The sequence below is a fragment of the Bombyx mori genome, chromosome 11 (genome assembly GCF_030269925.1).
Source record: "Bombyx mori chromosome 11, ASM3026992v2".
NCBI lineage: Eukaryota > Metazoa > Arthropoda > Insecta > Lepidoptera > Bombycidae > Bombyx > Bombyx mori.
The window spans coordinates 16580086-16605666 of NC_085117.1; the positions used below are offsets into that span (position 1 = coordinate 16580086).

Below are 25581 nucleotides of genomic sequence, written 5' to 3' on the forward strand. Positions count from 1 at the left end.
ACCAACTGTCAGATTTGAACAGTAATCGATTGCATCCTATATGTTTTACTGGTTATCTTTTACTGGTGGTAGGACCTCATGTGAGTCCGCACGGGTAGGTACCACCGCCCCGCCTATTTCTGCCGTGAAGCAGTAACGCGTTTCGGCTTGAAGGGTGGGGCAGCCGTTGTAACTATACTGAGACCTTACAACTTATATCTCAAGGTGGGTGACGCATTTACGTTGTAAATGTCTATGGGCTCCAGTAACCACTTAACACCAGGTGGGCTGTGAGCTTGTCCGAGCATCTAAGCAATAAAAAAAAGTTACGGTTGTTTAAATACAAACAAAGAGCTTAATAATTCGACGCTTGAAAGGCAAACGTGACTAAGCGACAATAACTGCTTTGTACATAAACGATAGGCAATAACCATATTCGATGCGCAAAAAAAATATATTTCTAGGTCTATTAAAATCATTTCAATCCTACAGCTACTAGCTAGATTCTACCACAGCTAGATGCGTTAAAATAATATTTTTTTTCAGGTATTACAACTTCAAATTAGTCTACTGTAAAGTTCACGCGTTGTCGCTTAGTCACGTTTGCCTTTCAAGCGTCGATATGCTCTCTCAAATTTATCTACACAAATATGTACATACATATAGCGCCTTTTCGCATTAAAAGATTAAAAGTGTACAATTTCCAAAAATATTTGAAATTGAGTTAATATGCGTAAACATTTGGTATCGACAGTATTTTTCTCATAAATACTGTCAAAAGAGCGTAGTTTCGTTTTAGTTTTAGTGTTTTTAGTTTACCTGTGTTTTGACTACTATTAACAAAATTAATATATAATTTTATCTTACTTTAAAAGACAGATAATGTAAAAAAATATATATATAATGTTGCAAAGATGATTAACATCAAAAATATTACATGTTAAACCTTTAAGACACTCTCCTGTAAAATTAGTAAGTTTTGAGATTATACAGTATTAATGCGAGAAGACTTCTGTGGGTTTGTCAGATATTCTGTGCCGAGTTGCTGTAATTAAACAGTAGGTAGTGGCTTGTCTTAAGTTATCGGCATCCACGACTGATATGAAACTGTTTCCTCTTTTACTAACATTGTCATTTAAAAAAAAAAAATTGTTTAAGTTCATTCGTTATCTCTCTTTTAAAATTCCAATGCCTAGCATTACGTCATAGCGTGGAACTGCTGCGCCAATCCATATCGCCAATGATTTGTCCTGTTGTGTACCATAAGGCTATTCAATGAACTCATCTCCGCGGTGTTATCTAAGCGCCACGACTGTCTTCAGATTAGTTTTCAAATGCCAAGGGCATCTTTCCCCTCGCATTGTTGATGTCAATTAAAGATGATGTCTGAAGGCAATAGTAAAAATTAACTTTTCTATGTTTTAGTTTGCTCATTCGTGTTCTATACGATTGCGATCTTCTGATTGAATAGATTTTGTACGGTAATGTTGTTGTTGGAATTTGAAGAAAAGTTGTTTTTAAATAAACGGCCATGTTATTAAGTGATCAGAATGTAACTGTTAATCAATGAAACCTTGGTAACATTTGTTTATGTACATATTCACGTCGATACGAACAAAGTTCACTCATCATCATTATCCTGCCCTTCTCCCAGTTACCTGGGGTCGGCGCAACATGTTTTCTCCTTCCATACTCTTCTATCATATACCATTTCTTCGCTCACTCCCCTCTTACCAATATCGTCTTTCACGCAATCCATCCATTTCTTCTTAGGTCTATCTCTTCCTCTATATCCTTCCACATTCATTGTTAACATTTTCTTATTAACCTCATTTTCATTACGTCTCATCACATGTCTATACCATCCCAAACGCGCACTTCTCAGCTTTTCTGTCACAGGTGCCAATTTCAGACTTCCTCTAACATATTCATTCTAAACAACAACAACCAAAGTTCACTATGAGATCGAATTTGGATTGCTTTGCGGTTTTTTCGTCACCAATAACACCGGCTTATCTCGTTTCTCGGAATTGAAGAACGACTCGAGTTGTTTTTTTGCAATACACTCATGCTTTAGTTTATTTTGAGGGCTTAATTTACGAGTTTCCACATCAGTGGTCTGATAAGACAAGTGCCTAACGTTACTTATTTTTTGCTCTAACAATATGAATTCTTGAATTGAAATATGTCGTTTTTTTAAGTCAATGTTACATCTAATAGATTTTGTTTATCAATTTTATTAATATGTCAATATTACATCTAATTGATTTAGCTTATTAGATCAAAATAAGATCTAACTAAGATCGCCTCTTTGGTCACCCTATGCACGTGTTTTTATAACATAACATAAAACATACGTATTTGTTTTCTTTCAGATTCGAACACGCGTCGTTTGACTCGTCATTCTGCGTAAAACATAGGATAAATGTAAGTTCTTTCATTGATTTTGCTATGTTAACCGACTTTAGGAAAAGGATGTTCTCAATTCAATTTTTTATTTATTGGTATCTAACTTCAAACCTACTTCTACATTTTGTAGTTGAACCGATTTTGAATGATTCTTTTTTATTTGATAGCTGATGCTGATGCATGTGGACGTATTTAAGCCATATCAAGTTCCAATCAGTATTGTTTGAGTTATCCTTAATAACGAATTTTTAATCGACTACATTAATGAGATTCTCTTTTTATGCTGTTAAAGTCGGTTTTATTTATTTTATTTAAAAAAAAACTTTCTTTAAAAATGTTTCCTTTTTTTTTGCCTAAGCTTATAGATAGCCCTGAGAGGCTATGTCAGCGTAACCTAACAAGTAGGTGAGCTCACGGGACTTAAACCTGATGACGTTGCTAACAGTAACCCTAGCAAGAGCCATGCTTCGCAAAATCTACCACCAGATCGGCTTGTTTCCTAAAACTGTTCAAACAAACGTCTATGCGTGAATAAGATAGTTGTTTGATGCTAAATTAAATACGAACTATACGTATTAAAACGTTAATACAAATTTCTGTGCACCTTTATGATAACACACACAAGGGCTTATTTATAAAATAATGATTATCTGTATGCTAAAACATGTGATGATATAATCGCAAACAACTTTATGCTCTTATCGTACTGTGCTTATTACAGCCGAGCATCTAATAAATTTATGTAAAAGTAAATTGTCTGATGTCTTTAAGTTTGAAACATGGATTCACTGTGATGTATCGTAACTTTTTGAAACGAGTTACATCGATAGTTTGTTTTGCTGCCATTTATTGTTTTAGAATTTTCGAATAGATACTGAGGCTATTTCAGCTTATCTTTGATGTGTAGGTGAGCTCACGGGGCTCAAACCGGAAAAGTGTTCCTAACACTGGCCCTAGCAAGAGTAGTGCTTCGCAGAATCTACCACCGGATCGGAAACGCGACCCACTGAGAAGATCCGGCGAGAGACTCAGTGAGCTAACCAATTTTCGGTCGTCATTTGAATATTGTGCTAACTCTGTCTTTTTCAACCCGTATTCACCCAATGTTGAGTTCAGGTCCCTTCAAATGTACTCAATTCCTTTCGAGTTTTTGCCTTTACCTTTTGCCCTTTCTGCTAACTGACGTCAATATATTTCTTTTAAATCAAAGGAATTAATACGGTCTCAGTCAGTTTGTTATACTTGGGTTTTTATCTTTACGATAAGAAAATCCCAGCTGTTAAGTAAGCGCCAAACATCTTGTCTATTAAGAAAAAACGATAGTTTGTTGTTAACATTAATACTGTTTGTAAAGACGACTGATCTTTTGACAAGGTTATAAAAAAAAAAAAGACATTAAAATACTTCGAAGAAAACCTAACGTGTAATAAGTAGACGATTACCACACGTTGTTTAACTACGATTTAAAATTATGTCTTTGTTTAAGATGAATTTAGTATTGTCGTACCCGATTGATTGTGACGCGTACTGAACCCGATTAATTTTGTTCTCGTAACGTTTATCTTGATTAGTTTCGTCACGGTCGCTCAATGCTATGTCACGATAAGCGAGAGCGAGATGGAGAATTGTTGGAGTTTACTCCTTTAGAATCGATTTACATATATAGGCCCGGGGTATGAAAATTATGGGGACCAAAATCGTACTAGCATGTCACACGAAATGCGTTATGCGCCTGATTGCGCATGTCACACGAAATGCGTTATCGCAGGTGACGCCGGGCTGCTGCGCCGGCAGTCCGCCACAAAGCCTCGTACTGATCGCGCGTTTCTCTCATTATTGTATTTTCATATATTTGTTAGTCGTTTGTTTTGTGTCTCGTTAATTTGTTAATAATCTGTAGTGTATCGTGTTGTCGTAATATAGAACTATTTCTCGTATTGTTTCGTTTAATTTTTTATATCCAGTAAACTCCAGTCGTGCGTCGGAGCGGACACACACACTTTTTTTTTCTGTTACATTCATAAGACGTGATCACCTGATTTAAACTAGAGACTGTATTTATTGTACGTTGTTAAATGTGAAGTAATTTACTACGAATTAAAAACGTTTTGCTGAAGTCTTCTGTTTCAATTATGAGTTGTTTGGACTTGGTGGTATTAGCTCGATTAGAGTTATCATGTAAGATCCTCAGACTCATAGCTGTTTATTCGTTGGCAGCCTAAGGGGCTATTCCAACAACGCGTGAGCTCTCAGGCTGGGAGATCAACCTGGGAGCACTTGCTAACATTAACCCTAGCAAGAGCAGTGCTTCGCTGAATCTCTACCACTGGATCGGTATTGCCACCCACTGAGAGGATCCGGCCAGAAACTTAGTCTGTTATGTCCATGAGCGGTTTAAGATCGACGACCGTTGATTGGAGTGCCTAAAAGCACCGAGAGTGGCTTAGGAGTTTCTGATTGGACGTATTTAGGATGACGGTGGCTTCGCGTTGCCTCGTCAACTGGGTCGGGTGTGTAAGAAAACGACTCTTATTGAAGAGTATAAAATCAATAGATCATGTTGCTTATTTACGCTGTATATAAACTTTACTCACTAGAATGTTGACATTATGATTACATATACAAATCTACAATTCATTGGCAGTTTTTTTACCCGTATATGTAATTAAAGGAATTTGGTAGTAAAGGCTTTTGTTCCCACGCGTGTAAGTTGCAGATCCTACGGCAACTGTGGGCGCTACCGGTCTCCGCTTATCTAGTATAGCGATCCAGAGTAGCTGACTTGAGAGACCTCCCTGTGTGGCGCAATACGGGAACCTTAACTGTTTACTAATCAAAGCTTTCGAGGACGTTTGTGACGAAGGAATCTGGTAAAAATTCACAGGCAACTATTATATCCGTATTCAACCCCACATTAAGAATAAAATTATACATAACTAGCTGACACGGCAGACTTCGTAATGCCTCAATCGCCAAATAAAAGACCTAAACTTTTGTATAAAATAAACTTAATACAAACAAAAGGAATCCGTCGGACGGGAGACACATCAAAGGGAAAAGAAAATTGTTATTTTTATTTAATTCCGAGCATTTTCATATTTATCTACCTTTTAAACCTTCTCTGGACTTCCACGAATAATTCAAGACCAAAATTAGCCAAATCGGTTCAGCCGTTCTCGAGTTATAGCGAGACTAACGAACAGCAATTCATTTTTATATATATAGATATAGATAATAATAATTGATAAGACAAATAATTAACAATACACAAACAGTCTTAACGGTAATCTCAAAACATCTAGTACATGTATCTATAATAATATGTATTAAGTAAAAACATTGATTCTCAAACTTTTTGTTTAACGATAAAAAATTCGACGGCAAAAAAGGCGAGCTTATAAATATTTTTACTTACTATATACTACACTGCATAAAACAGTTTGCGAGAAAAAAATTATACATCTTTTTTAATTGTAATATTTATAATTTCAACATGGTTCGTGTCCATAAAAGTTGGTAGCAACTTTTGACTATATTAATTTCTAAAATTTAGTCAGACACTAGGAATTTGTCGTCACTGATGTAAATATGCAAGTTCCGAACAACATTGGGAAAGTTGCCGTCGGTCTACCGAGCAAACTCAACGACAGATCTTTGCCTACTTAGTATGAAATTGTCATAGCCCACATGTCCTTATAGCGCACATAGTTACATCCTCGCTATTACTACGGACTATCACAAAATTAATTAAAAATAATATTTAGAACGAATTATTTACCTACTAGGTGTACGTGACGAAATATTTAAAATCAATACAATAAAGAACTGTAGTTAGATTGTCTATACTAATGTTATAAAGAGGAAAGATTTATTTGTTTGTTTGTATTGAATAGGCTCCGAAACTACTGAACCGATTTGAAAAATTCTTTCACTGTTTGAAAGCTACACTATTCCCGAGTGCATAGACTATCTTTTTTTTTGAAAAAAATTAGGGATCCTTACTAAAACTCTAATAATGTAACCCAAGGAGTAAAAAATTACCAAAAATATTCTGTACATCGCGTGCCCTGCGAAAACTATTGATGATAGAATAAAATAATGTACTACTACGACTTTGTAGAACATATTATTATTTACAATAACAGTCGCGACAGCATATGTCTAACTATTATAGCTATGCCGCAATAAGTGTTCTTTTATTTAAAAAAATAAAACAACGTCAAATATCATTGAAATTTTTGTTAAAGCCCCGAGCGGAGTCGGAGCGGGCCGCTATATATTATAAGCTTACAAAATGTACCGTATAAAAATGTTAAATTAATTAGTATGTGTCTACATAAATATAAACTCGTTCTGTTTATTCTAATTCTACTTTTCACCTATTTATTAACGCTTATTATATGTTATTGTCAATAGTCCATTAATTGTATACTTTGCCTACGATTATAAATAAAATAAGATATAAAATATTTAATTCGACGATAAATCAGTTTTTAGATTCAGAAATCGGAGATTTATAAGCCAATTTCTTGATCGTACATTTATAAAGTTCATTCTGTTTAGAAACTAGTTTTTGTTTGTGGGTTTGTTCTCAACTTACCAATTTGCCGGATTTTTTGTTCACTGTTCCAATTGTACGAATTAACAAGTTTTATTTTCTCAGTCCCCGATACAAGTGGCACGATAACCAGGATAATCGTTCATGTCTGTTTAAGTCTCAAAGTTTGCTGGGAAATTAATGGTGTTGTCTTTATGGGATTACACGCAATGGTTTCTCAGCCATTTTGAATATTGTCAGCAATAAAAATAGCTTAAGATTTAATCAAAATTACTTAATTTAGTTAAATTAAACTAAGATACTCACCGATTCAATACACAACGAAAATATCCAGAAGACGAAAATAATATTTTGGACGCTGATACTCATTTCGATTGGGTATTAAAACTGAGATTATCATGATGGACAGATTCGTCTAAAAAGAACAAATAGGTTTCGATTCGTATTAATAGAATACATATGTAAATTATAAATAAGCGATCCACGTGCTTATATTCACACATATATCCATATCACACACATATCCACATTATAATATTGGTGCATCAAAAGTCTAGACACTAGACGTGTATGTCTGACCAGATTATGCGCATCCTATGCAAGCTTTCACCTTACAACCTTGCAGACCTTAAATTGATTGAAAATTGAATTCTAATATGTGATGCTCATTGCGTTAAACCGCGATGGAGTGTCGTGAGCAGCGGAACGGTGTGGGTAGGGTTGTGACGGCGGGGAACATCAAAGTTTTAAACAAGGAAAGGTATTTTTGTCTTATACGAAGTGATTATTAGGTGAGAGATTATTAAATGAGCCGGTCACCGTCCTCGCCGAACCCGTCGCTTGCGACGAAGGACTCGACGAGTAAATTAACCCATAGACACAGCCTACTGAGTTTCACGCCGGATCTTCTCAGTGGATCGCGTTTCCGATCCGGTGGTAGATTCTGTGAAGAACTGCTCTTGCTAGGGCCTGTGTTAGCAACACTCCTGGTTTGAGCCCCGTGAGCTCATCTACACGTCAAGGCGAAGCTAAAATAGCATTTTTTATTAATATCTATTACATACTTCCGTACGTTCTATTATTAGAAATAATTCTAATTTTGACTTATTTATTTTTAAACGTCCTCACGACCCACATAGTAGCCTGGTACCAGTACATGAGAAACTGGTGTTATTAGTACATGAATATCCCCACTTTCTTTAGTCTTGGTATACAACATGGCTATACAACAGTTTGGAGACTTATTTTCATCTCTCCAATAATATAGAAAATCTTCTCTATTGAAGTTTCAAAGTCAAACTTTTAACTTCAACAGGTTTCTTAGCTAAAGGTAATTATAAAAAAAACCGAAGCTTAAATTTTATTACACATCATTTTTATTACTAGTAAAGGAAGACTTCATTCCACGTTTAATGACATAATCAATATCGGCCCATCATGATAATTTTACGTGAAGTTTTGTTCTTTTCATTATCGTCTAAAATGGTAATGACGTTCATATCAAATAATAATTTAAAGTTTTATAGCCTAATAGAATTTAAATGATTAAAAAAATATATATACAAGAAAGGTCACAAACTCGTTTTTTACGATGCTCTAACGTAGAAATGATATTTACCGTAAGTTTGCTACGTAAAAGGCGATTAACGGATCAGAGAAATCGATCGGAACGCATCTTGACAAAGCGACATAATCAATTGTTCATTCGGTAGTACGGATTCGGTGTGTGTGGGTTTGCCGGAGTCTAGACCTTTCCTAGATTGAAAACATTTTTATTACTGTAAATGTAACAAACATAGCGGTAGGCAGCGGCTTGGCTCTGCCCCTGGCATTGCTGAAGTCCATGGGCGACGGTAACCACTCACGATCAGGTGGGCCGTATGCTCGTCTGCCTACAAGGGCAATAAAAAAAAAAACAACCTATCTATTTTCTATCTATATATATAAAAATGAATTGCTGTTCGTTAGTCTCGCTAAAACTCAAGAACGGCTGGACCGATTTGGCTAATTTTGGTCTTGAATTATTTGTGGAAGTCCAAAGAAGGTTTAAAAGGTAGATAAATACGAAAATGCTCGGAATTAAATAAAGATAACAATTTTGTTTTTCCTTTGATGTGTCCCCCGTCGGACGGATTCCTTTTGTTTGTTTTAAGTTTATTTTATACAAAAGTTTAGGTCTTTTATTTATTGATTGAGGCACTACGAAGTCTGCCGGGTCAGCTAATCTATAAATATAGAAATGAATTGCTGTTCGTTAGTCTCGCTAAAACTCGAGAACGGCTGGACCGATTTGTTTAGTTTTGGTCTTGAATTATTTGTGGAAGTCCAGAGAAGGTTTAAAGGGTAGATAAATATGAAAATGCTTGGCATTAAATAAAAATAACAAATTTTTTTTCCTTTGATTTCTCTCCCGTCGGACGGATTCCTTTTGTTTATTTTAAGTTTATTTTATACAAAAGTTTAGGTCTTTTATTTATCGATTGAGGCACTAGGAAGTCTGCCGGGTCAGCTAGTAAATAATTAAAACTAGCCAGGAAAATTTTATTTTTATTACCCTTGTAGGCAGACGAGTATACGGCCCACCTGATAGTGAGTGGTTACCGTCGCTTATGGATTTCAGCAATGCCAGGGGCAGAGCCAAGCCGCTGCCTACAATTAACAAATTTATTAATTATATAATAAATAATAAATAAATTTATTATATTATTAAATTTATAGCAATCCGTATTATAATCAGTATATAATGTCCAAAAAAAGGGGTGAATCGGTTTGTTTGTTCATTCGTGTCCTGTGATCGCACATTCTTAATTCGGGAACGTGGAAAATAATAACAATAAAAAGTTTTAATTTTGTTTACGATCTCACGTAGACCAAAAAAAAATGCTAATGACGTATAATTCAAACTCATGACTCGTTGGCGTTGCGGGCTAAGATTACTTACTGCAAGTTACTTGTAACGGTAATCCTTTATACGAATAACAAAATATTGTAGTGGCATGCATCAATCTCATAACGAATAGTATGTCAAACATCGGAGCCAAACAAAAAAAAGTTTTATCGTAATTTAATGAGAAATGTTTTTCTAATCTGTGGTAATAAATCTATGTTTACACGGCAACACTGTTTCCGAATAAGATATTCGTTTTTACGGACACGCGCCTGATCACCGCGGACGCTGTTTATGTAAATGATCGATCACTCGATTTTTGTGTTCGAATATGGACCCAAAGTACTCTAAGTCGTAGTAAACTTAATAGTTCTTAGTCTGTATAGTCATTAAGGTCAGTATACATGATGACCTGGAGCTTGACTCAGTAAGTATTTACAGTCGGCATCATTCCGCCACTTTTAGAAGGCGGCACGACATGAAAACCCTCTTGTCGTGGTCGTCGGTAATTCCATACCTGATCCTGTGGACCGAATGGTAAACAGTCGACGTCCCCTAAACATGTCATTAAGTATCCTCCCGATCCATTAACGGTGATTTTAGCTACCTCAAGCACAGATCACCATCTTCGCCGAACCTGTCGCTTGCGATGAAGGGCTCGATGAATAAATTAACCTATAGACACAGCCCACTGAGTTTCTCGCTGAATCTTCTCAGTGGGTCGCATTTCCGATCCGGTGGTAGATCCTGCGAAGCACTGCTCTTGCTAGAGTCAGTGTTAGCAGCACTCCCGGTTAGAGCCCCGTGAGCTCCACTACACGTCAAGGAAAAGCTGAAATGGCCTCTCAAGGCTATCAGCATAGGTAAGGAAAAAAAGCTACCGGTCCGTGAGTAGAGGGAATAGCCCCTTAGGCTACCAACAATTAGGTATGGGAAGAAAACTGTAAAATCTGTAAAATATGTTTCAATTCTTTTACAATAAAAAGTTTCAACATAATAAATCATTTTGAATTCAAGCCATCAGGAAGAAGGTGCGATATCATATTATTATTGATGTATAGAACAATTAGACACTTGGCACGATGTTCGCATATTTCTGAACGTGACGTCATAGTCTGCGTGCTCATTAGTAATTTTTTTGTTGACTGAAAACTTTTATAGCGGATTTAGAAGTAAATCATATTATACATAATATATAAGACTGCGTCGTATGCGCGTCTGATTATAATGGCAATAAAAACTTAAGGCCTCGTCAGTCCGTCTAGATCAGTGTTTCCTAAAATTTTCGGGCCATGCCCGACTGTAACATTTCTAAAATTTTTATGGCCCCATACATAATTTTGAACATAAAAAAATCGATTTGTTCACTTTTGAAACATAAATTATAGGTTCTAGGAAGAAATCGTTTGCATCGCTATGAAATTGTTATCAATACACAGAAAGTCATATTTCAAAACATATCATAAAAAACTGAAATATAATAATTTAGTGCGATTGCCCTCCTTAATTATCAAATTGACCCATTGTGGGGCGTGGACCCCACGTTAGGGAAACACCGGTCTAGATCAATAAAAGTAATATTATAATCACAATAAATACATATTTTAGACACTTAAAGACAACTAAACATAATTAATTTAGTATCGTTGTGCACGGAAAAGCAGTAGCGGAAAATTATCATAAAATAAAATACTTACTTATCGCTAGTGATACCAAGTATCGATGTTACACGATCCAGCTGCAAGGATAATATTTTTCATGAATAGGAAGCGTCACGTTCCGTAATGATATGCGAAAATGCTGTCTATACTATAATAATATTATAAAGAGGAAAGATTTGTTTGTTTGTTTGTTTCGAATAGGCTCCGAAACTACTGGACCGATTTGAAAAATTCTTTTTCCATTAGAAGCCGACATTGTCCCTGATGAACATAGGCTACTTTTTTATATATTTTTTTATTTTTTTTTTGGTTTCATGTGTGTTTTAATGTTTCCGAAGCGAAGCGAGGGCGGGTCGCTAGTTAATAATAATTAAATTTTGCCGTGACTAATGCTCTAACAGGATCGATTTGCATTTCACTTGACTCGTTACACGCGAGATAAATAAATTTTACTGGTAGCATGAAACATAGGTGTTCTTCGTTCAAAAACATCTTGTGTTGGCGACGTAATATTTTTTGTAGATTCTTATCATGTTTGAAATTTAATTTGTTGACTGCTAACGTATGGATTAAAAAGTCTTAAAAATTAAGTTATATTAGAACAAAGAGAAATCGATACAGAACTTGCGGAAGAGTTGCATAGCAAATGTATTGATAATTTAAATCAATTATTTATTCCCATGTATATACCTTACCCTAAATTATTCGATTGGGCAACCACTCTTCCCCATATGTCCGAGCAACTGATAAGATGTAACAAAAAAAAACCTGCTTAATATGTAGAAGTTTATAACGTTGACTTTAAACAAAAGATACAGTAGAGTTTTCTTTAATTACTTAGAATGAAACTAGCTTCACTCAAAAATATTATTTTAATTTTCATTATTATATTTGCAACGTTTCGACATTAAAAATATCAACGAACTAGCTGTACCCGTCCGCTTTGCTGGGCATCTAAAATTAATCTTATTATTTCTCACCCTCACAAAATTCGGTAGGCAGCGGCTTGGCTCTGCCCCTGGCATTGCTGAAGTCCATGAGCGACGGTAACCACTCACCATCAGGTGGGCCGTATGCTCGTCTGCCTACAGAGGCAATAAAAAATAAAAAATAAAATATTCCCATCATTAACGCCCCCGCAACTGGTGTAGGGAGTCCAATGCTCATATAAATATTAGCCTATCCATTAAGTACATGTATTTTCTACATGGATACCAAGTTTCAAGTCAATCGGATGCATGGTTCAGTAGTTATAACGGAACATCCGGAAAAACCACTGTAGATTTATATATTAGTATATATATAACCTGACATTCGTTAGTGACCACGACAACTGTGTAATGTGTGAACAATATCCAAATTTAATTAATCAAATTGTACTTTAAAAAAAAACAACAACAATTTTATAGTCACGATAATTTATTAATGACAATTTTTTTGTTTATCACACTTTTAAGAAACATATTCAAAGTGTGCAGAATGAATAACAATTAACTATATCTATGCTAATATTATAAAGAGGAAAGATTTGTTTGTTTGTTTGTATTGAATAGGCACCGAAACTACTGAACCGATTTGAAAAATTCTTTCACTGCTTGGAAGCTACACTAATCCCGAGTGACATAGGCTATAATATTTTTTGAAAAAAATTAGGGATCCTTACTAGAACTCTAACAATGTAACCCAAGGTGTAAAAAATTCCTAAAATCGTCATCGCGTGCCCTGTGAAAACTATTGACGATAGAATAAAATAATGTACTACGACTTTGTAGAACACATTATTATTTACAAAAAGTGTCGCGACATCATATGTCTAACTAATAAAGTTATGCCGCAATAAGTGTTCTTTTATTTTTTTAAATAAAACAACTTCGTTGAAACTTTTGTTAAAGTCCCGAGCGGAGCCGGAGCTAGCCGCTAGTTAAAGATAAACAGATATGCGGTCAGCGGTGAACACTGTCAAAATAGTGTTTTATCACACCACAGTAGTACGATTGCAGTCAACGATCTTGCGCAATATAATAAATAGGTTACTGTTTTTTTATAACAAATATAGAAAAAAAAAACCGCAATAGAATAAATGAAATTGAAAATCATCACCGTTATTCACAAAACTTCATAGAACAAATAGTTCGTTTTAAAACACTAAAGTTTCTGATAAAACATAGCTATGCATTTTTTTATGAAATTCTAACCGGATTGCTTTGTAAATTTGAGTTTGCCAGATAGATAGTTGTATAGATTTATCTATATATAACATCTTTTTTTTGTTTATAGTTTTCTTAGGTTTATTTGTTCTGAAAGAAAGCAAAACTAAAGTTTTGTTGTGATTATCGCTCGTAGTAGAGACATTATTTTGAAGCTACCTACATTCGCGTAACCTATCGTGTGTTTATATACTGTTAGCAAATCTCACCAATACTGGCTCAGGCCGTCTTCTCGTCTACCTCTTCTGATGAAGAATTAGAAATTTCTGAGCCATCGACAACAAAAAATAAATATTTGTGAAGTCATAGGATGGCCGGGTTGTGACTTATATATATATTTTATAATAAAACGACGAGCTCTGCTTGTGACTTGTATTATTGGCGGAAGTAGTCTGACTGTATTGCCATAGATTAGGTACATTCTTTACCTGACATCTCCCCTTTTAAGTTAAAGACTAAACTTATTTTTAAGGTAAGTACAATACTTTTCTTATATGACTAATTTCCTTAGTAGCTAAGACATTATGAAATATGACTGACTATTTACAAACAATACTTAAATTAATATCTTATGAACTTATGACTAATAATTACAAAAGCGTTGAGGAGGTCTAATAATACGTCCGGAACGTGTTGTTTTCGGTAATTGACTAATATCTTTTCCTTTTTTAGGTATTACTGTTTCTTTGGAGACTGGAACTACAGGTTTTAGTATGTGCTCCCGATTTCTCCTGAATGTTCCTTCTGGGGACTGAATAGTATAACTACGAGGTTCGTTTTCTGCTTGTTTTATACGACCTGGAACCCATGAACTATTGGGCTTGTGTTTGAAATATATTTTATCACCAACTTGTAAATCTGACAATTGTTTTGTGTGTTTATTATAATAAAACGTTGAATATTCTTTCTGCTTTTCAATATTTTTAGATAATGTTTTAATATCGACTAGTGAAGGTGATAATTGAGTGTCTGTGACTGGTATTTTAGTGCGTAAACATCTAGACATACATAATTGTGCTGGAGAAAAACCACTTTGTTTTGGTGTATTCCTGTACATAAGCAATGCAATGTAAGGATCTGTATTGTCTGCTTTACATTTATTCAATATATGCTTAACTGTGCCAATTGTTCTTTCAACCATACCATTTGACCGACTGAAATATGGACTTGACTTTATATGCTTAATATTCCAATCAATTGTAAATAAATGAAACTCTTTGGAATTAAAAGGTGGACCATTATCACTAATCATAGTTTCAGGTATGCCATGTCTAGAGAAAATTGACTTTAATTGAGTTATGACTGATATAGCGTTTGAGCTACTATTTAATATGGCTATTTCTGCATATTTTGAGAAATAATCAACTACAATTAAGTACTTTTTACTATCAAAATCAAATAAATCTATTCCTACTTTATTCCAAGGCAAAAGTTTATAGTCATGATGAATAATAGGTTGCTTGGAATTATTTCTTCTATAAGTAAGACATGTATGACATTGGTTAATATATTTTTCAATATCATTGCTCATTTGTGGCCAAAAGACTGAAGATTTTGCCAGACGTATAGAACTGTTTATACCTAAGTGTCCTTCATGTACTAATTTTATAACATAATCTCTCATATTTTCAGGAATTACTATCTTATCACTCATTAATATTATATTATTTTTGACTACATGCAATTTGTCTTTTAAAGAAAAATAAGGTTTAATTGACTGATTAACTGACTTTTTATGTTCAGGCCATCCATTTTGACAATAAAATACAATTTTAGACAATGTTGGATCATTCGTTATTGACTCTTGAAGTTCCTGAAGTTTTTCTTGACTTATTGACAAATCAGATACAATTAGATTAATATGTAAATCAATATCACTATCTAAATCTAATAATGTATTATCAGGAAGAGGTGCTCTGGACAGAGTATCAGCAATATATAGATATTTGCCTGATTTATATACAACATTAAGATCATATGGCTGTAAACGCAACATTATTCTCTGTAGCCTAGGTGGAATATCCTGTAATGATTTCTTAAACATACTTATCAGTGGCTTATGGTCAGTTTCAACTTTAATTTGTCTCCCATATACATACTGGTGGAACTTTATACAACCAAATAAAATAGATAAGAGTTCTTTTTCTATTTGTGCATAATTTTGTTGACTTTTAGTTAATGAAGCTGAGGCATATGCTATTGGCTGATTATCATGTAATATGACTGCTCCCATGGCGTTTTTAGATGCATCGACTGATAATGTAATTTCTTTATTGTGATCATAATATGCCAACACTGGACTATCTGTTATAAGCAGCTTAATTTTATTAAATTCAGCTTCATGTTTTTCAGACCAAATCCAATCACTATTTTTTGACAAAAGTGATCTAAGAAGACTGTTTTCTTTAGACAAATGAGGTATGAAAGGACTAAGATAATTGACCATACCCATAAATCTTTGTAACTCATTGACACAAGTCGGAATTGGCATTTTACAAATTGCTTTGACTTTTGAAGGATCAACTTTGACTCCTTCTTGACTGAAGATATGTCCTAAATATTTAACTTCTTTACAACATATTGAAGATTTTTCTTTGTTAAATTTAATATTTAATTCACGAGCTCTATTTAATACTTTTTGAAGTGCCTCATTATGTTCTTCCATAGTTTTTCCAAAAATTAGAAAATCGTCCATTATTACCTTGACATTATTTATATCACTAAACCGTTTAACCATTTCTCGATGAAAAATTTCTGGAGCAGCATTAATACCAAATGGAAGTCGTGTAAATCTATATCTTCCAAAAGGAGTAATGAATGTACAGAGCTTTGATGTGGTCTCTGTGAGACGCATCATCCAGTAACCTTTATTAGCATCTAAGGTTGAAAAATATTTTGCACCTGAGAGATCTGACTTTATTTCATCTATAGTAGGAAATTGGTAATGAGACCTTAAAATTGCCTGATTAAGTTTACGAGGGTCTATACATAACCTTAATGAACCATCTTTTTTGGTAGTAATGACTAAAGAACTTATCCATTCAGTTGGCTCTTCTACCCGACAAATAACACCATCCTTTTCTAACTCATCAAGTTCTTTCTTCAATCTATTCTTTATTTGAAATGGAATGCGTCTGCATGCATCCACAGAAGGCTTGCAATCAGGCTTAAGTTTTAATTCACACTCAAAATCTTTTAGACACCCTAGTCCTACAAAAAGTTCACTATAATTATCTAATATTTGACTTGGGACAAAATTTACTTTATACAGCCTCTTAATAAGATTCATCTCTTTACAACTGTCTCGACCTAGGACATTTTGTGTATACAGATCAACAATGTGAAAAGTAATATTATAACTTTGTGCATTGTGATATACTTTTAAAGTGCATTGACCTACTGTGGGTATTATTTCACCACTGTATGATGATAATTTATGTATACTCTTTGATATACTGTCTAAGGGACATCCTAGCTGATGAAAAGTTTTTAAATTCAATATGTTAGTATCAGCACCTGTGTCTAGTAGAAAAGTAATATTATGACTATTTATTGATAAATTTATCTGCCATGACTCTTTGTTTACATTATTGACATGAATTGTTCCGATATGTAGCCTATTATTTGTATCTATATTGGGACTATGGCCTTCAGTTTCTACAAAATGGACATTTTTATTCTTACATGCTACTGCAAAATGATTATATTTGCCACAATTTTTACATTTAACCCCTAAGGCTGGACATTTATACCTATGTACTTGTAAGCACCTACCACATTTTCTGTTTACTTGGTTATTTGACTGTTGTCTGGAACTAGACGTATGTCTGCTCTGGCTTGACTGTAGATCTCTTGCATGTGAAGTACTAGTTGACTGCCTTTGTCTTCTATAACTGGAATTAGACTGGACCTGCCCGATGAATGAAGTTTCTTCCAATAATTTAGCTTGTTGCCTGGTCGTCTCCAACTGCTTGGCTAATTGAACAGCTTGGTCAAGTGTCTCCGGCTTTTGTATCAGAATTCTTTCTTTTATGTATTGGTTTTTTGCATGTAGATTCCAGCTAAATATATCTCTAATTAGGTCATCTTCCAATGAATCAAAGTTACATTGTCTGCCAATATTTTTTAAATCTGTTACATAGTTGTCTATCGATTCTTCGAGATTTTGTCTTCGATTGAATAGTTTATGACGTTCCATTGTCACATTTATTTGAGGAATGAAGTGATTACTAAATTTCGACGCTAATTCTTCAAAGGATATTGTATCTATATCGACATTAAATGAATAAAATATCACTAACGCGTCTTGTCCAATGTGATGTAACAAGATGGCGACTTTGCGTTGATCACATTCATCTTCCAGATTATTAGCTCGCATGTATATTTTAAGTTGAGTATACCAGTTTTTCCAAGTTAAGGGCATGTTTGAGCTTCTCATATCTAAGTGTTGGAGTCCATATGAGACTGATGTAGCATTATATTGTGACTTACTTGCGCGTCCCTGTCCGCCATGTTGTGTGTCTTCGACTTTATCCATTTTAAACATTATTTCTCGGATATTTTCGTATTTTTATATAATATTTTCCAAATTCCTTGCTTCTGACACCATGTGAAGTCATAGGATGGCCGGGTTGTGACTTATATATATATTTTATAATAAAACGACGAGCTCTGCTTGTGACTTGTATTATTGGCGGAAGTAGTCTGACTGTATTGCCATAGATTAGGTACATTCTTTACCTGACAATATTATTATAAATTATTGTCGATATACTAAAATAATTCGTATTTCAAAACCTTATATACCTACATAATATGACAAAGAAAAACGTTGTCAATACCAAACTCCACTACTTTCGATGAGTTTCCATAATTAGCGCAATCACCTCAATGCTCCGACCACGACGGGTCGGACTCTTGAACGCATCTAAGAAACAAGTTTAAGGACTGGTCCATTATGTACTCCATGATTGTATGGAATTATTAATATCGTGAACGATAATGATAATCGATTGAGTTGTGATTTTTTTAATGATTGAAATCTTTGAACGTTGATAATTGATATGTTTAGTTTGTAATAAACATAATGCGTGTGATTATGTGAAATGCGCTTCAATTACTTTTAGGATAATTAGTAGGTACACGAAATAAGCGGTCCACTCGAATGCCCACACTTAAACATAGGCAGGAGGATGAAATGAGGACGATCCTTGAGACAAAAACTAGTGAGAAATGTAGTTTTTAAATTTTCTACTCAACTACGGTAACTATCATTCAGAAATTAATCAGGACAAATAATACAAACTAGTGGTCCCGCAGAAGTCGAAATTCGACTTTAATCAATTGAAATTTTATGTTTAAACATTACGCCAAAACTACACTATATATAAATGATAATCATAAAGACAAACAATATTCATCTATTCTCAATTTGACCACAGACTTTAAACACTAACAAAAGTTTGACAATTAACAATAAACAAAGAGCATATTTATATATATCTATGTGTTGTGTCAAATACATGGTAGTGTATGTAATGTTTTCTTTATTGATTTAAAGTGTCTTTTATGCATTATTTTAAAAAAAAAATTAGCATTGTGCACTTCTTTTCTGTATATTCTGTATAAATGCGGAAAATTTCATACTCCTCCGTCCACGCAATTTTCGTAAAAAGGGATCCAAAGTTTTTGCTTCACGTATTTGGTAATATTACAAATAAGTTTTTCTAGAATCGTGATAAAACTAGTGATGTTATTTTGTTTTTTGAAATAATAATTAAAGAATTACAAAAATAAAGTATTCTCATTAATTTCATGACTAGTTTTAGGTCGAGAACAAATGTCTTGAAGATTCATCAGATTAATGACAAACACAATATGGTGTGTATACGTCCTCGCGATAGGCATTTATCTCAAAACGAGTTTCCTTTCTAAAACGATTGTTCACAATATAATAATCTGTACAATCCATTCCGGTGATCGTCAAGGCTTCATATATCCGTTAAAATGGTCTATAGAAAATAGGCTTACTGGTGGTAGAACCTCTTGTGAGTCCGCACGGGTAGGTACCACCACCCTGCCTATTTCTGCCGTGAAGCAGTAATGCGTTTCGGTTTGAAGGGTGGGGCAGCCGTTGTAACCACACAGAGACCTTAAAACTTATATCTCAAGATGGGTGGCGCATTTATGTTGTTTAGGCAGCGGCTTAGCTCTGCCCCTGGCATTGCTGATGTTCATGAGCGACGGTGACCACTTACCATCAGGTGGGCCGTATGCTCGTCTGCCTACAAAGGCAATAAAAAAAAGATGTCTATGGGCTGAAGTAACCACTTAACACCAGGTGGGCTGTGAGTTCGTCCACCCATCTAAGCAATAAAAAAGAGGCTTATCGACTGAAGGAAGATCGCTATGTTCTCGGACTGTTCCGGTAATTTTTTATTATAACAGGATTCACGACACCAAAAAAAACAGGTGTAGCACCATCAGAAGCCGATTAAAATTTTATCATTTATTATCTAAATCTACTAAATTAGAGATGCCGCATCGAAATGGTGAATAGTTTTTTTTTTGGAAAGGGAAAAAACACAAATATCTGTGATAGTACAGTCATACTTTCCGGTTTTAAGGCTGGGACTTACGTTATAGGTATTACTAAGACTGCGACCTGCATGATGAGCTACGATAACCACTTAGCACAAGCTTAGCCGTGAGGTTATTCACCCGTAAACGTTATCTATACTAATATTATAAAGCTGAAGAGTTTGTTTGTTTGCTTGATTGGTTCGATTTAAAAAAAAACTTTCACTCTTAGATAGTCCATTTATTGAGGAAGGCTATAAGCTATATAAAATCACGCTAAGACCCATACAAGCGGAGCACTAATAAAGAAGCTTCCGCTGCGTCCGTTGCGGAATCGGGTAATGCTTCGCTAAAATAATGTAAGACATAATTGTTCTCCTTTAAAAGTTCTAAAAAAAGTCTCTGACAACATATACTGACATATATTTTAAGGCTGGCTCACTACCTATAACTTTCTTATGCTAACCAAATTTGTTCTAAAATAAAGCATTATTTGTGAAGGTGTTTTTATGAAGATGATAATAATTCCTATCCAAATAAATTCGTTATTCATTACAAGTATTTCATTTTAAAGAAATTTGCCCCTCACAGCATCATTTGATTTTATAAGTATCTTAGATCGCAGTTTTAAAAGAACATCGCAGCAAAATAATGATCAAGCGCGTGATATTGATGTACAAGGCTCCGGCCGGTGCGGGCAGCACAGAATGAGAAGAATAACAAGAAACACCCAAATAACTTCAAGAAAGGCTATGAAAATTGTAGATTTTTCTGGATTCCTCCAGGATCCTATCCTCAGATCCTGATCCTGATGATTACAGGACCATTCCGGAACTCTACCTTTCGAACAAAAAAAAGAATTATCAGAATCGGTTCAAGCACTCTCGAAAAATCGGTGAACATAAAGAAATGGTGGTCGAATCGATAACCTCCTCTTTTGAAGTCGGTTAAAACGCGTGAATTTGGTACCTTAAATTAAATTGGTACCTTAACATGAGGTGGTGAGATAAGGTGAAAATATTTGTGAATAATAGATTCAAAAATATTTTCACCTTCTACGTAAATTAATTCGCAAGTAAAATTTTGCGTTATCCCAAAGTAACTATTTATTCCACGCGGACGAAGTCGCGGGCAAAATCTAGTAATTAATTTTAAAAAAAACAATGTAACTACGCCTACTATGTAAATATTTTTGAGCTGAACCAATCGAATGCTATTAATGCATAAATGCCAACATTGAATTTTATGTATGATATTACTAGATGCTACCCGCGGTTTGAAGGGACGGTGTCAATGAGTTATGTATCACTGTTAATACCACACAATTCGTAAGCATTCTATAAGCACGATGAAGATCTATGTCATGTAAAGAGAAACCAAAGCTGTACGGACCTAACATACAACAATCTGGACACAAATCAGAGGATACTTATATTGTTTGCCAAATGAGATTATCTCATAAACAGTGATAAAAGATGTTTGATTCCTATAATATTGACTAATATTATAGGAATTCTAAAGGTAAATATAGTTTCCCGTAGAAATGGGATAAAAGGAAGCCTATGTCACTCCCTGACCTAATACCATCATTCTGAATTATGTCAACGTACAACTTAAAGAAAAACAAACAAACACATTTGCTTATTTATAATATTAGGAGATATATTTTATTATAATATTAATATGAATATTATTGTGAGTGAAGTTACTGTCGAACAATTTTCACTGCATCAAAATCATTTCACATTAGTCCTACGATAGTTTTTCTGATTATGTTTAGCCAAAACCTTGATAAATATATTTGTTCACGTTAGATGAACACGATCCTGTATTTTGATAAGGTTATTATTAGTAAAGTTCGCTTGAAACGATTGCATTGAGTCTTCATGCTTCTCATTAAGTTTACAGTTACTATTATTGTTTAAGATTTATCTTCGTGGATTCAGCCCCGCAATTTTTTTATAACGTAAAGATTTTTTATTCTTTTATTGCTTAGTTGGGTTGATGAGCTCACAGCCCACCTGGTGTTACCGGAGCCCACGGACATCTACAACGTAAAGCTCTCAGTATAGTTACAACGGCTGCTCCACCCTTCAAACCGAAACACATTACTGCGTCACGGCAGAGATAGGTAGGGCGGTGGTACCTACCCGTGCGGACTCACAAAAGGTCCTACCAACGTTTTGCTTGTATCATACACTACCAGATGATTTTCAGATCCATTGTCACAGTTATTGTTCGTGCATTTTATGACTGACATACCCGTTGTTGTCATTTACCACATTGATTGGATTTGGATCCAGTATTGTACAAAATTCCATCTGACTCCGTTTAGGCGTTATTGTGTGAATAACAAAAATTAAAATATACAAACTTTCACGTTTACAATGTTAGTATGGACAACCTTTTCATATTTTTTCGTGTAAATTAAGAATTATTTTTTTAATTAACTTACTTTTATTTATTTAATAAATTTTTTAATAAATAAATATTATTATTTATATTATTCCTTACTTCATAGGATCATTTCTATAGTAAGCTCTTACTGAGAACTTCACACTACGTGAATGATCGACAATTTATTATATTTTTAATATAATAAATTTTTTATTTTTTTAATTCGAAAGTTACAAAAAAGTTCAACTATGTTTTTCTCATTTGTTATGGTACCAGAAACGGACTAAAAACTAAAAGACTAAAAAAGTACATCCAAACCTCTTATAAGAAATATCTTTATCGAACAAGCGTCACTAGACTAATTTGACGCTCGACATTAGATAGGTCATCGAAACAAGTTGTAGCGGAGGACTTCCTTCACCGCTTCAAATTGTCCGACGATATTAGGGAACTCCTTAGAGCTAAGAACGCCTCGATACGCGCTTACGACAGGTATCCTACCGCGGAAAATCGTATTCGAATGCGTGCCCTACAACGCGACGTAAAGTCTCGCATCGCCGAAGTCCGAGATGCCAGATGGTCTGATTTCTTAGAAGGACTCGCGCCCTCCCAAAGTTCTTACTACCGCTTAGCTCGTACTCTCAAATCGGATACGGTAGTAACTATGCCCCCCCTCGTAGGCCCCTCAGGCCGACTCGCGGCGTTCGATGATGACGAAAAAGCAGAGCTGCTGGCCGATACATTGCAAACCCAGTGCACGCCCAGCACTCAATCCGTGGACCCTGTTCATGTAGAATTAGTAGACAGTGAGGTAGAACGCAGAGCCTCCTTGCCACCATCGGATGCGTTACCACCCGTCACCCCGATAGAAGTTAAAGACTTGATCAAAGACCTACGTCCTCGCAAGGCTCCCGGTTCCGACGGTATATCTAACCGCGTTATTAAACTTCTACCCGTCCAACTCATCGTGATGTTGGCATCTATTTTCAATGCCGCTATGGCGAACTGTATCTTTCCCGCGGTGTGGAAAGAAGCGGACGTTATCGGCATACATAAACCCGGTAAACCAAAAAATCATCCGACGAGCTACCGCCCGATTAGCCTCCTCATGTCTCTAGGCAAACTATATGAGCGTCTGCTCTACAAACGCCTCAGAGACTTCGTCTCATCCAAGGGCATTCTCATCGATGAACAATTCGGATTCCGTACAAATCACTCATGCGTTCAACAGGTGCACCGCCTCACGGAGCACATTCTTGTGGGGCTTAATCGACCAAAACCGTTATACACGGGAGCTCTCTTCTTCGACGTTGCAAAAGCGTTCGACAAAGTCTGGCACAATGGTTTGATTTTCAAACTATTCAACATGGGCGTGCCGGATAGTCTCGTGCTCATCATACGGGACTTCTTGTCGAACCGCTCTTTTCGATATCGAGGGAACCCACTCCTCCCCACGACCTCTCACAGCTGGAGTCCCGCAAGGCTCTGTCCTCTCACCCCTCCTATTTAGCTTATTCGTCAACGATATTCCCCGGTCGCCGCCGACCCATTTAGCTTTATTCGCCGACGACACGACTGTTTACTATTCTAGTAGAAATAAGTCCCTAATCGCGAAGAAGCTTCAGAGCGCAGCCCTAGCCCTAGGACAGTGGTTCCGAAAATGGCGCATAGACATCAACCCAGCGAAAAGTACTGCGGTGCTATTTCAGAGGGGAAGCTCCACACGGATTTCCTCCCGGATGAGGAGGAGGAATCTCACACCCCCGATTACTCTCTTTAGACAACCCATACCCTGGGCCAGGAAGGTCAAGTACCTGGGCGTTACCCTGGATGCATCGATGACATTCCGCCCGCATATAAAATCAGTCCGTGACCGTGCCGCGTTTATTCTCGGTAGACTCTACCCCATGATCTGTAAGCGGAGTAAAATGTCCCTTCGGAACAAGGTGACACTTTACAAAACTTGCATAAGGCCCGTCATGACTTACGCGAGTGTGGTGTTCGCTCACGCGGCCCGCACACACATAGACACCCTCCAATCCCTACAATCCCGCTTTTGCAGGTTAGCTGTCGGGGCTCCGTGGTTCGTGAGGAACGTTGACCTACACGACGACCTGGGCCTCGAATCAATTCGGAAATACATTAAGTCAGCGTCGGAACGATACTTCGATAAGGCTATGCGTCATGATAATCGCCTTATCGTTGCCGCCATTGACTACTCCCCGAACCCTGATCATGCAGGAGCCAGTCACCGTCGACGCCCTAGACACGTCCTTACGGATCCATCAGATCCAATAACCTTTGCATTAGATGCCTTCAGCTCTAATACTAGGGGCAGGCTTAGGGACCCCGGTAACCGTACTCGTCGAACTCGACAAAGAGGTCGACGTGCAACCTAACCCATGCATCAGCCCGCTGAGTTTCTCGCCGGATCTTCTGAGCGGGTCGCGATTCCGATCCGGTAGTAGATTCATTCGCGAAACAATTGCTCTTGAGTTGTTAGGTCTCCTTCGGAGGCGCTCGGGCAGTTGTTAGCAAATCCCACCCCTCTTGGCTGAGCCTTTGCTCGCCCACCTGTCCTGGTGAAACTGGAAAGGCCTTCGGGCCACCAGTAAACTTTCAATCATAAAAAAAATAAAAAAAAAAAAAAAAAACTAATTTGACGATCAATACAAACTAGAGGACCCGCAGTAGTCGAAATTCGACTATAATTAATTGGAATCGTAAGTTTGTACACTATGATGATTGTATTTTAAACTTCTATAATCACAAATTCGCCAAGACTACACTATAAAAAATATTAACAAAGACATCTATTCTCAATTTGACAACAGACGTCAAGAACAAAAGTTTGACAATAAATAGTATGCATGTGTGTGTGCATCAAATACATGGTAAGTAGTG

The 25581-nt window shown here is 35.8% G+C and overlaps 1 protein-coding gene across 3 annotated transcripts in view; it reads left to right on the forward strand.

Moving 5' to 3' along the window:
• LOC101740662 (protein N-terminal asparagine amidohydrolase) overlaps positions 1-25581 on the forward strand; it is a 123459-nt gene that overhangs the window by 67412 nt on the left and 30466 nt on the right. For all 3 annotated transcript variants that reach the window (XM_004932860.5, XM_012696147.4, XM_012696148.4), the window contains one exon: positions 2355-2406. The gene's annotated coding sequence lies outside the window, so the exon portion shown is untranslated. The remainder of the gene's footprint in view (positions 1-2354; positions 2407-25581) is intronic.